Genomic DNA, 14136 nt, shown 5'->3' with positions numbered 1-14136 from the left:
CTCAGGGTGCTTCTAATGCATACCCAAGTTTAAGAACCAGTGACAACAATCAATTACATTTCCTTCACAACTGCTTCCTAATGTCCATAATCCTTTTTTCCCTTTAAAATTTCCTTACAACTCCAAAAGTACAGTCTACGTCTAAGTAAAGCTCCTTCCCCAGGTGATGCTATCCTTCACCTGACTCCCACGCTATCTCCTTCAAGGTACACAAACACCCAGTTTCATCTCCACTAATCTAAATCTTGGCCTTATCACTGAGTCAATGGTTAGTGGCACTGCCCTCCTGCTCAGAGTTCCTTCTCTTCACACTGGCTGCACCACCCGGAATTCTGCCTCATATTGCAAGCTATAGCACGTTCCCAATAGGTATCTGCCTTTCATTTGGCAGATGTCATACATATCTAATATACAGAGGAAACCTAGTAAAAGTCTAAGTGGTTATTCTAGACCAGTGTTTCTCAAGGTGGAGCCTACTGGAAGTACATGTTAAGAATGCAGATAATAAGCCCCATCTCTAGTCTCTTAAACTAGAAATTTCTGGGGTCAGGGCTATGCATTTTTGATGCACACTGAAGTTTGATCTCTCCTGCTTGTAGATGAACTGCTATCTTGATAACCACAGATTTAAATTAACTGCTTCTTGAGCACAGGACACTGAACAAAGATGAATCGAAATGAGGAGAGTTTATTTGGTTACTGACCTGTGGTCCACTTTGTAAATGTATTCTTCAGATTGTAAAGTTTCGGAACAACAATATCACACTCTGTGCTCTATGTATGCTGCGGAGTAATTTCCTATCGGTATGTCCTCCCCAGCCTACACTTACAGAATTTGCTTTCCAGACCTAATGAATTTTCTCTTTATCTCTTTGGCCCAGATACCTGAGCTTTACTGCCATTTAGAAGCTATTTCTCTTAGACTTACTCATTTGTAAATTGTGAAATGTTTACATTAGCTCCAACAAAATTTAAACAGTAAATTTTAGGTGCAAAAAGAAAACAGCAAAATAGCTGCCAAGCAGCAAATGAAATTATTTATAACTACTGACACACTGTCACACAGCCAAAAATATTTTCTGGCTTTAGTTATGAAAGTTAAACGTACTCCTCCACAACACATTGCCCCACAACCTCCTCCTATCAGAAGGGTACATGAGCTCCACCCCAACCCCCACACACACCCTACAAAGGCCTGCACACAGATCCACAGTCAAAAAATAGTTACTACAAAGCATGTTATATAATGGAAGCAAAAGGGAGTCCAGAGACAAGTAGTTTTTAAAACCACCAAGCAGCTATGAAACAGAAGGGAAACCAACAAGCTCTTTCCTAGAATTAGCATTGGGTCTTTCTCAAAACAATTTGTGCTCATCTTTATTTTGTCAAACACATGCAAATCTGTTTTTAAAAATTGCAGCACTAATTAAATTTTCACCACTCTTTCTAAACTTTGCAATGGAAAAACAAGCACACACACACACACACACACACACACACACACACACATCTGAAATCTATGAGAAGAGTACATGCCTTGGGGGGTTCTAGTGTATGTGTGTGACTTTTATTTTTTAAAAATTGCCAAATTCTAGGGGCGCCTGGGTGGCTCAGTCGGTTAAGCCTCCAACCCTTGATTTCAGCTGAGGTCATGATCTCACGGTTGGTGAATTCAAGCCCCATGTCAAGCTCCACAATGTGTGGGACCTGCTTGAGATTCTCCTTCTCGCCCTCTCTCTCTGCCCCACTTGCCCTCTCTCTCAAAATAAATAAATAAACTTTTTAAAAAATTGCCCAATTCTATTTCTGAGATTCATTTTAAAAGAATAATTTTAATAGATGTTCATAAAAGGAACCTGTATTAGCTCATTCTGGCTGACAGGAAAAAAATTTTTTTTTAGTTGAGGTATAATTCATATACAGTAAAAGTCACCCTTTTTTAAATATACAATCTGATGATTTTTGACAGATGTACACACTTGCCTAACCACCACCAAAACAATGCTCAACTGTGTTGCCCATTAGAGCTGCCACATGTGGGTCCTGAGCCCTTGAAATGTGGCTAATCCAACATCAGAGGTAGCGTAAAAGTGTAAAATACACACCAGACTTCAAAGACTTGGGGAAAAAATGCAAAAGATCTTATTAATATATGGTGAAATTATAATGCTTTGCATATAGTGAGTTACGTATTAATATAATAAAATCAATTTTACCTGTTTCATTTTTCCTTTAACGTGCGTATTAGAAAATTAAAAGTTACTGGCTTGCCGTAGCAATCTCTTACTCAACACATCCCCAAAGGCAAGGGAATTAAAAGCAAAAATGAATTACTGGGACCTTATGAAGATAAAAAGCTTCTGCACAGCAAAGGAAACAACCAACAAAACTAAAAGGCAACCAACCAAATGGGAAAAGATATTTGCAAATGACATATCGGACAAAGGGCTAGTATCCAAAATCTATAAAGAGCTCACCAAACTCCACACCTGAAAAACAAATAACCCAGTGAAGAAATGGGCAGAAAACATGAATAGACACTTCTCTAAAGAAGACATCCAGATGGCCAACAGGCACATGAAAAGATGTTCAACGTCACTCCTTATCAGGGAAATACAAATCAAAACCACACTCAGATATCACCTCACGCCAGTCAGAGTGGCCAAAATGAACAAATCAGGAGACTACAGATGCTGGCGAGGATGTGGAGAAACGGGAACCCTCTTGCACTGTTGGTGGGAATGCAAATTGGTGCAGCCGCTCTGGAAAGCAGTGTGGAGGTTCCTCAGAAAATTAAAAATAGACCTACCCTATGACCCGGCAATAGCACTGCTAGGAATTTATCCAAGGGATACAGGAGTACTGATGCATAGGGGCACTTGTACCCCAATGTTTATAGCAGCACTCTCAACAATAGCCAAATTATGGAAAGAGCCTAAATGTCCATCAACTGATGAATGGATAAAGAAATTGTGGTTTATATACACAATGGAGTACTACGTGGCAATGAGAAAGAATGAAATATGGCCTTTTGTAGCAACGTGGATGGAACTGGAGAGTGTGATGCTAAGTGAAATAAGCCATACAGAGAAAGACAGATACCATATGGTTTCACTCTTATGTGGATCCTGAGAAACGTAACAGAAACCCATGGGGGAGGGGAAGGAAAAAAAAAAAAAAAAGAGGTTAGAGTGGGAGAGAGCCAAAGCATAAGAGACTGTTAAAAACTGAGAACAAACTGAGGGTTGATGGGGGGTGGGAGGGAGGGGAGGGTGGGGGATGGGTATTGAGGAGGGCACCTTTTGGGATGAGCACTGGGTGTTGTATGGAAACCAATTTGACAATAAATTTCATATATTGGGAAAAAAATAAAAATAAATGACTTCTTGGAGTGTAAAAAAAAAAAAAAAAGTTACTGGCTTGCATTTGTAGCTTAAAGTACATTTTTATTGCCCAGTGCTTTAAAGATCATTTCTACCCCCAAAGAGCTCCCTCTTATCCCTTTGCAGCAAACATTATTTCTCCACCCCCAGCTCCTGGCAACTGCTGATCTAATCTCTAACCCTAAAATTTTTCTTTTGGTAGTCTTTAAAAAATATTTCCTCTTTTTTGTCTTCTAATTTTCCACTATCATCTTGTGTTGTTTTAAAAATAGTTATTTTGGGGGCACCTGGGTGGCTCAGTCGGTTAAGGTTCCGACTTCGGCTCAGGTCATGATCTCACGGTCCGTGAATTTGAGCCCCGCATCGGGCTCTGTGCTGACAGCTCAGAGCCTGGAGCCTGCTTCCGATTCTGTGTCTCCCTCTCTCTGACCCTCCCCCATTCATGCTCTGTCTCTGTCTCAAAAATAAAATAAACATTTAAAAAAATAGTTATTTTTAACTTTAAAAGATCTGGAAGTGCCTTGCCTGATCATTTCCTATAGTTATCACTAACTGATGTCATTTTCATTAACCAGTTCTAATGCTGGTAGGCCACCACAACAAGTGCATTCTGGGTAACTCTCTTCCAAAGGAGCCATGCACAAGTGGCTGGTAATTGAATAGAGACCATTGTGCAAACACACAACAGCTCTATTCAAAGATGCTGTAGGAGACCTGAGCCAGAGGTGAAGAACCTCCTGTAGCTTAATTTTATTTAGCTTTAGGGAAGTGGAGAGAAAGCTTCATCTGTGCTAAGAAAAGGTTGGACAAAAATGTAAAAAGCACTTACAGGTGGGAGGGGGAGCAAGGAGAGGAAGCTTTGGCCCCCTGGCAGTGTCTGCTGATGGGAACTCTGTGATGGCTGATGATAATTGCCAGAGAGATGCAGAGACAGCCAACCCGCATCTCTCCCTAGCCCCCACCCTAGGCTCACCTATAACAGGTATTCAGATTTTCAGCTTCTATTCACATTTACTCTTTATTCATTCCCCAGATACTGCATACCATCTTTCTGATCTTCCAGAATCTGAGAATAGTATTGGCCACCTCCTGTCCATATTTTCTCCCATTGGGTTAGTTTGGGACCTGCATGCTAATCTTTCCACCTCTGGACTCTTGGGTTCCTTATGAATAACCAACCTTGAACACATCTCCTGAGATTTCTATACCTCATTCACACCTCCACTTCCTTCCTTTGCAATGCCCTAGAGAACAAGAACAAAAGCTTTGCATTTTGAGCATTTTACTGCTAGTTTTTTAAGTTAAGGTAGTAAAATGCCAACTAGGCTCTGGGGTTTCTTGTTTCCTCTGAGATAACTAAAAGCACCTCAGGAGTCTACATTCCCGCCCCCCAACCCTCCACCCCAAAGATTTCTTGTGGAAAATTCTCTCCACCAAAAGGACCCAAGTGAGAATCATAGCAAAGGAAGAACCGCTGGCCTCAAACAGTTTGTATCCATGCCATCTAAATATACAGCATGGATGGCATTCATTTCACCCGACCTCCGCTTAGTCCCAAAAAGAGCTCTTCCAAGCATTTCCACCCCAACTGGAGAACGTACTAGAAATGGAAAAGTCTCCAGTATGGTTCCCAAGTGAGACACTGAGAAAGGATGATAACTCTGGTGGTTCCTTATGACCGCCACATCCTGGAGGTGCTCACAGAACAGGCACCAAGCTGGTGCACATAGATACTACCTGAGAACCACATAGATTTGCCTTTCTCTTGTGGAAGCTCCAGCGCAGGGGCAGGAGGTGGTCAGATAACCACACAAATACAAGTATAATTATTAAGTGCACATGGTTTTGATACACAAACAGGGTTGGACACGAGTCTATGTTTGAAACCTTAAAATAAAATAAAAACATTTTCTCCAGAGGGGGGCAGTACCAACGAAAGAGGAACAAGTTTCAGTTTTCTTTAATTCTGGAATGAAAATAAACCATTTACCATACACATTCCACATATATAATCTCTAATAAATACCAAAACTCTGCAAGAAAAGCATCATTATCTCTATTTTGTAGAGGAAGCAGAACCAAGTTAAAAATGGACTTGCTATTGCTAGAAGTGGCCTGGAATTTGACAGGCACTCAATTGGTAGGCACACAACTGTTAAATTAAAAAACAAAAAAAATTTTTGAACAGTACAGCAAGTATTTTAACAGCTAGGAGAGGACTATAGTTTCCCCATATTTGGTGTTGCATGAGGCATTACCAATCTTGGCCTCAAGTAGGTATAAGCCTTGACATTAGGAAATAAGACAAAAGCTATGTGCCTATATGTTTGGCAACTGGATAATTTGCATTTAGTTCTCACTTAAGAGATAAAGAAGCAACCATCTCCATCATGCAACAGTCTGGCCATAGGCCCTTGGGGAATTAAAGCCAGTCCAAAATAAGGTTAACATCAGCAATATCTACAGGAAGGGCTGTTATGAGGACTGAATGACACAGTCTATACACAGGCTGTTACAGTGCCTGCCATTTTTCAAAATACTTCAACACAGGCAGTTGTGATACAAAGGGGATTATTACTTTTTTTTTTTTTTTTTTTTTTTTTTACCTATACTCTGGGGCAGTTAGCTCTCAAATGACTAATCAAAAGCTCACGTAAACAGAAAATCAAGTCAATTATCTGCTCCACCAGAGGGTCGTTGTTTAGTATAATGGCTGCCACAAATGATTTTTCATAGATCAAACAGTATTCATGATGGACTGTAAGTATTGTACAGATATATTCTGTTTACACTAAGTGGGAATGAGAATCTATCCAACCCAGTTGTCTACACCTTTTTAAAATGGTGCCCTTCGCTGAAGACTGTCACTAGTCCTGTTTCTAGACATTTTGGAAGAAATACGGTCACCTGATCCTGACAAGAAAGCCAAATCCTGATGCTAGAATATTGTCCCATCTGCCTCTAGTGAAACTTTTTGTTCAGAGTGCTACCCAAATGCACAAAAAGCCACAGCATAGGGACCTTCTAGAGCAGCTCTGTCCCACAGAATTTCTCTGCAATGACGGGAATGTTTAGTTTGTCCGGTGATAAGCTAGCCACTAGTTATGGGCAGTCACTAGGCACTTGAAATTTGGCTAGTATGACTGAAGAACCAAACTACTAATTCAATTTTAATTGCCACATGTGGCTAGTAGCTACTCTTTCGGATGGCACAGTTCTGGAGCTTACAAAAGAAGGCTGTGTGATGTTTCTGTGCCTGTGTATTAAAAATGCTTTATATGGGGGTGCCTGGGTAGCTCAGCTGGTTAAACTCTGACTTTGCTCAGGTCAGGATCTCACAGTTTGGGAGTCTGAATCCCACATCGGGCTCTGTGCTGACAGCTTGGAGCCTGGAGCCTGCTTGAGTTGTGTCTCCCTCTCTCTGACCCTCCCCCATTCTCTCGCTGTCAAAAATAAACATTAAGTAAAAAATTTTTTAAATGCTTATATGTGGAAGACCTACAGCGCTCATCTACTGCCACTGTCCACTAGGCATATCAACCCACAATATATAATCAGCTGAGGCTAAGTTCCCAGCAGCCTAGCTCGATAGGGCCTCTGGGCTCTGAAGGCAGATCTGGGTGGTCTGAACTGCACAAGAAGTTAAGATGGGGACAAAAATACACAACTCAGAAAACAGTCATGAAAATTCAGTGAACGAGCATGTGAAAGCACCCAGCAGAGTGTGCGGCATCTACAGAGGCTTGAGAACATTTAACTTTGCTTTACACGGAAACACCATTCTCCTTTAGTAAGGTGCGTGAGTGTTGGTAAGGTTTTGTCTGTTTGCGAATAAACATACAAGTAGAGCATAGGAAACTGTATGTACCCGTCCTCTCCCCATCCCCCAAAATAAACACTAAATATTTCAGCTAAGAATTTGGTTTGGAAGAAGGATGCCCCTGTCACAAGAATTCCTATAAAACAAGCTATGGGAATAAGGAGACTTCCTGGTTTCTAAAGAACATCTCTTGTAATCTACTTACACTGGGTTTTTTTCTCCCCCCTCCCAACTTTTGTGTGTGTGTGTGTGGTAAAATACACATAACATAAAATTTACCATCTCACCCATTTTTTAGTGTACAGTTCTGTGGTATTAAGTAAATTCAAATTTACCTTGGTTTTTGTCTCCAAAAATAAAACACAGTAAATATGTAAAAAGACGGTATTAAAACATGCATAAGGTAAATAAACATCAAATTCAAGAGAGTGATCAGGGGAGAAATGGGGTAGAAGGGAAAAGGGAGAACTAGAAAGGGGTTTAAGTTTTATCTAGAATGTTTTATTTATCTTCAAAAAAAACCCAAATATGGCAAAATGTTAAGACTTGACTGAACTGATAAGTCTATAGGTGTTTCTTATGATTTACTAGACTTTTACATATTCTTTCAAAACTTTTTATTTTGACCATATAATAGGCTTACAGAGACGTTGCAAACACAGTATCCATACATCACCCCAACCCACTCCCTCGAATATCAACATCTTGTGCAACCAGCACAATGATCAGACCAGGAGATTAACCTTGATATAATACAATACTATTTAACTAAACTAAAGAAGATATTGAAATCACTTTACTTTTTCCATTAATGTCCTTTTTCTATTCTACAATAGCATGTGCACTAGTAGTTATTTCTCCTTAGTGTTCTGTAGTCTTTGACAGTTTTTCAGTCTTTCCTGGTCTTTTATGGCCTTCACACTTGTCAGCTATTTTGATGAATGTCTCACAATTGGGGTTTGTCTGATACTGTCTCATTAGTAGGCTGAGACCATGCATTATGGGCAAGACTATCACAGAAGTGATGCGATGTTGTGTCCCTGTGTATTATATTAGTCTGTGATAACTTTTCATATTGTTAAAATATTTCATAATTTCAAAAGATAAAAAATATGCAGCTATATTAGTTTCTCCAGAGAAACAGGACCACTAATAAATATGTGTGTGTGTGTATGTGTGCACACGAACACACATACACACACACACAGGTTTATTATAAGGAACGGGCTCATGCATTTATGGAGACTGAGAAGTTCCAAGATGTGCCATCTGAAAGCCAGAGAGCCAGTGGTTTAGTTCCAGTCCAAGGTCAGAGGCCTGAGAACCAGGAAAGATGACAGTATAAGTTCTAGTCTGAGTCCAAAGGCAGGGGAAGACCAAAGTTCCAGTTCAAAGACAGGCAGAGAGAGCAAATTCTCCCTTACTTAGTTTTTTGTTCTCTTCAGGCCTTTAAAAGATTTGTTGGGGCACCTGGGTGGCTTAGTCGGTTAAGTATTCTGACTCCTGATTTCAGCTCAGGTCATGATCTTATGGTATGTGGGTTCGAGCCCCACGTCAGGCTCTATGCTGACAGCACAGAGCCTGCTTGAGATTCTCTTTTTCTCTCTGCCCCTCCCCCATGTGTGTATGTGTGCACTCTCTCTCAAAATAAATAAACTGTAAATAGATAGGTAGGCAGATAGGTAGATAGGTAGATAGGTAGATAAATAAAAGACTGGTTGATGGCTACCCACACTGGAGAGGGTAATTTGCCAAATATTAATCTCCTCTAGAAATGTTGGGAAAATAAGTGAAGTTATGCACCATAAGATGGCCTACGGGACTAATATAAACTCTAGTTTCTAGCTTAGAGACCCCTCTTCCAGGTTCTTCTTTCCACCCTGCTTGCTGTGTACACAAAATTACTACTAATGCAGAATGCGGAAGTAACAGACTATAAATTGTCCCCCATACTTGTGCTCAGGTCTCAGATCTTTGGAGAAACGGTCTCCTCTGAGCCCGCCGGTGTTAAATAAATCTCCGATCCACCAAGATCTCTGAGTGCCGCTTGGTTTTTCTGCCAGCGTTCCAGCCTGGTTCCTGTGTTCCTTCACAAACACACCCAGAAAAATACTTAATCAAATATCAGCATACCTACTGTGGTTCAGTCTAGATAACACACAAAATTAACCCTACTAGTAGCTTAACTTCTAAATTAGAAACTTCCTACTGTGTATATCTAGGTTCCAAATCCTATCAAGCCAAATGGATTTTAGGAAGTGCTCCAATTTTTAAAGTTACCGTTATCACTAGCTTCAGGCCTTAAGCATTGTAAATTCATGACATACTATCATTTTTAAAAATCTCAGGGGGTTTTATCATGGATGATTTTACTTAGGAGAAAAGGCAACGATTAGCCAGCTTACACTACCTAGATTAACTGTGATCCAACAGAAGCAAGACCAGCAAGTCAAATTAAGGCCTTAAAGAAATTAACACAAGTTAATGAGAACCAATAATCTCCTGATCTCTTACTAGAGGTGAAAGCTAGGTTATCATTTAGAATTGACTACACTGCCCATCATAACATCCTAAACATGTTATGATATGCCATTGCTTCTATGTATCATGCTTTAAAAAATGTATCTGGAAGAATTATATATATCAAGCTATTAACAGTGACTGCCCTTTTTTCTGGCGCAAGAGAGAAGGTGAGTTTCAGAGACTTTCACTATCTGAGTTGTATATTAAAATGAAATACATATATATGTATATGCACACATGGTTGACCCTTGAACAACATGGGTTTGAACCTCACAGGTCTACTTACACATGGATTTTTTTTTTTTTTTCAATACAATACAATCTCTATTAGGGCTATTAGTATTTGAGCTTTGAGGAATCAAAAGTTATACTGAGGGGTACCTGGGTGGCTAAGTCAGTTAAGCGTCTGACTTCGGCTCAGGTTATGATCTTGCAGTTTGTGAGTTCGAGCCCCGCGTCGGGCTCTGTGCTGACAGCTCAGAGCCTGGAACCTGCTTCAGATTTTGTGTCTCCTCCTCTCTTTTCCCTTCCCATGCTCATGCTCTGTCTCTCAATAATAAACAAACATTAAAAAAATTGTTTTTTAAAGTTATACTGAGATTTCCAACTGTGTTCGGGGAACGGGGGGGGCGGGGTTGGCAACCTAACTCCTGTATTGTTCAAGTGTCAACGGTACACATGTACATACGTACGTACGTGTGTGTGTGTGTATGTGTGTGTGTGTATCAAGAGAGAAAAATGGTACAAATAAATTTTCAAGTTTTCTCTGAGGCTTCCCGCATTTGAAACTCTTTTACCTTCAGGATCACTGTAAATTTTGGTGGTTTAGGCAGGGAAATACTTTTTGCCACCTAAATGTTTATATATATTTCAAAGTGTTCCATTTCCATGGGTAACGGTACCATGTTCAGCTATTCCCTTACCTTCACTCCAACTTCACGTAAAGAAAGCTCCTCACAAATTCTTTCCTAGGTTCCCAGTGCTCTGAGAGGCAATCACAAGTTTTTATAAAAAGCTAGAGCACAGGGATCCAGGTCTCATTATGCCAAAGAGGAAGTGAATACTTAATTTAAATCTTCTAGCCCACCCCAAATGTGGATGCCATTGTTGGGTCAGTCCCACGTACCACACACACCTCTTGCATATCTTTTAGAACACACTGCCCCACTCAGAATAGTTTCTTTCAAAGAAACAGGACATGGGTTTGCTTTGGGGCTGGATCAACTCTCCTAAGAATCTTCCAGGGAGGAGAGAGGCGGTCATCCCCCTGAGAGACAAGAGTATGTAGAGGGTAAGAGTATGGGCTTTAGAGCCAGGCTGTGTACGTTTAAATTCGGGTTCTAGGGTTTACGATCTTGGAACGTGTAGCAAGTTATGTAATTGCTGATGCCTTGGTTCCTTCATCTGTAAAATGGAGCAAATAATGGCACTTAACTGATTGGGTTGCTGTGAGAGTTAAATACTTGTAAAGTGCTTAGAGCAGGACCTACCATGTAGTAGAAACTCATTAAATGCTAGAGAGTCTGCAGGTTCTGATTCCACCCCACTCCCCAGGGTTTAATCTAGGTCCTCAACCACTCATCAGAATTGCGGCCATTTGCCAGCTGTTGGGGAAGAATATACAGTTTCTCCCCAACTCCGACTCCTGAAACAGAGTTGCCTAAAACAATCTTTTTTAACAGAACCTAAAATTTAAGCCAGTACAACAGTGAAAAACTTGAGTCACAGCAAGCTTTAAATGTAATCTTGTTAAATGGAAACAAAGACAGAAAATATTTGGATAAGATCCTAAGCAACTGATAGATTCCAATGAGTTGAGGTTCTTTTAAGTCAACCTGTGTTTCTTGGCTTTTTTCCTGTGCGTGCACGTGTGTGTGTTTAAATCCATGACTCTTTTTTGACAAGTATAAAAACCTTATGGTTTCTTAAAATGCTATTTAAAACTTGAAACTTTTAAAAAAATGGACCAAAAGCGAATCTAATCAGTGTTAACTTAAGAATATAATTGTTCAGGGGCGCCTGGATGGCTCAGTCCGTTGAGCGTCTGACTTTGGCTCAGGTCATGATCTCACAGTTCAAGGGTTTGAGCCCTGCACTGGGCTTTGTACTGACAGCTCGGAGCCTGGAGCCTGCTCGGATTCTGTGTGTCTCCCTCTCCTTGCCCTTTCCCCCACTCGCGTGCTGTTTCTCTCTCCCTCTCTCTCAAAAATAAACAAACATTAAAAAAATTAAAAAAAAAAAAAAAGAACATACTTGTTCAGTGGTGCTTGGGTGGCTCAGTCAGTTAAGTGTCCAACTTCAGCTCACATCATGATCTCACAGCTCGTGGGTTCGAGCCCTGCATCAGGCTCAACTCAGAGCCTGGCGCCTGCTTCACATTCTGTGTCTCCCTCTTTCTCTGCCCCTCCCACACTTGTGCTCTCTTTCAAAAATAAACAAACTTGAAAAAAAAAAAAAAAGAGCATACTTGTTCAAAGTACACATGTGCTTTACCTCTAGGAAACTCTGAGTAGGTACCCTATTCCCTTCCTGAAAATCACTGAACGGACCTGAAAGCAGTATCGTATGGCCTCCTAGTTTAGATCAGACTGGGGTTGCTATAACTCATTTGCCAAGATGATTTTGCTCATAGAAAATTTTTTTTGGTTTAGTCCATGCAACCAAGAGCCTTTAATCCTACATGATGCACATCTGTCCTCCAAATTGCACATTTGGTAACAATGAAAGATTTGCTACTTCTAACTATGAATTACCCACTGAGAACACTATAGCAGTGAGGGCAAAGTGACCAGACTCGATCACTGTGGAGCTATGATCTGATCAATTCTCAAACAACTTCATGACGCCATTGGAAAGGGAAGAGTTCACAATAGTGGTTAAGGGAAGAGCAGCCTGGGAGATGAGAGGGCTTGGTCAACAGAAAGGATGCTGCTTCCAATTCCAGAAGGACCAGGATACCCATGTTACTGGAAGCAGTTAACAGAACTGAACAAAGATCCAGCCAACAGACTGGCATTAAAAAATATAGACTTAATCTTACAATAAGGCAAACACCTAGCTGGGAAACTCAAAGAAGAAAATGGAGGTCCTCAGCATTGCATTCCTACAAATTTCTCTATATGTACTTTCACTTTCCTCCTTGTAATCTCATGGGATAACAATGAGGGTGTAACAACCTACCCCTGTGCCCAAGCCATGAATCCCATCTTTACTCTCTCCAAAAGTAGCAGCCAATCTCTTTTATTTTAAAAGTCTCCCCCTGTATTTATTCCTTATCCCTTTTTTATTTGGGAAGTGGGGGCAGAAACTAACCTGACTCTGCTTCCTCCTTTCTACTTTCTCAGACTTAAAAAAAAAATTTCTTTTAATGTTTATTTTTGAGAGAGAGAGAGAAAGAGATCGCATGAGCAGGGGAGGGGCAGAGAGAGAGGGAGACACAGAATCTGAAGCAGGGTCCAGGCCCTGAGCTGTCAGCACAGAGTCCGAAGCAGGGCTCAAACTCACAAACCCTGAGATGCTTAACTAACTGACCCAGGTGCCCCTCAGACATTTCTAAAATAGTCTGTATTCACTGTTCTCACTTCCTTTCTGCTCATTCGTTCCTCAACCCAGTACAAACCTACTGATCCCATTCTCATGAAAGCCAACCAATAACATCTACCCTGCCAAGTCCACTGGAAGTTTTGTTTTAATCATGCCAAGTATTTCAATATATTTTGAATTACCTGGAAGAATGCCTGATAATTGAATACCACCATCCTAAGTACAGCCTTACAGGAAAAAAAATCCCAGTTCCCTAACAGGGGTGGAAGGCCTTCCATGATCTCACTGACTCCCCTTTACCTCATCATACTTGATCTCCCCACACAGTCGGCTGTTTGTCAGCCAGGTGTCATTGCTCAAGCTATCCCCTCTCTCTGGAAGGCCCTCTCGCTGGACCCCTACCCCTTTTAACCCCACTAACTTCTACTCCCCCATAAATGCTCAGATCAGAAGTAATCTCCTCCTGGAGTCCTTTCCTGATACCCCTACCCAATCTCACCCTGGCTGCATGAGGCACCTCCTCTTATTCTCCCACGTTATTTTTAAGTCCTGTTGCTACACTTACCATTCTGTCCTATAACAGGTGGTTTATGTCCGTCTCACCAAATAGGCTCTCAACTCCCTTAAGACAGGAACCATCTTACACACCCACATGGCAAGAAGGAAGGAACCGCCATCACTTTTGTCCTTCTGCCCTCAGGAGGGATCCTCTTCAGCTTAGGATGGTATGAGCACAGAATAGTTTGGAAGCAAGGAGACAGCCCTTGTGGATTTCTATCCCTTTTTTTTCTCTTTCCACATTTCTGACTATAACTTAGGTCCTTGTGTTGCCATAGTAACCAACAGTCTCAGAACACAGACTTTTGG

General features: G+C 40.9%; 1 protein-coding gene across 8 annotated transcripts in view; it reads right to left on the bottom strand.

The window, feature by feature from the left end:
* Nucleotides 1–14136, bottom strand: part of PPFIBP1 (PPFIA binding protein 1) — a 174704-nt gene that overhangs the window by 84227 nt on the left and 76341 nt on the right. For 4 of the 8 annotated variants that reach the window (XM_042992014.1, XM_042992005.1, XM_042992011.1 and 1 more), the window contains exon 1: nucleotides 13835–14115. The exons of 2 other annotated variants lie outside the window; for them this stretch is intronic. The gene's annotated coding sequence lies outside the window, so the exon portion shown is untranslated. Of the gene's footprint in view, nucleotides 1–13834; nucleotides 14116–14136 lie in introns of those variants that run through there. 2 more of the 8 variants (XM_042992012.1, XM_042992013.1) reach the window with 1 other exon arrangement.

The sequence above is a fragment of the Panthera tigris genome, chromosome B4 (genome assembly GCF_018350195.1).
Source record: "Panthera tigris isolate Pti1 chromosome B4, P.tigris_Pti1_mat1.1, whole genome shotgun sequence".
Classification (NCBI taxonomy): Eukaryota; Metazoa; Chordata; class Mammalia; order Carnivora; family Felidae; genus Panthera; species Panthera tigris.
This window is presented reverse-complemented; position numbering and strand designations above follow the sequence as displayed.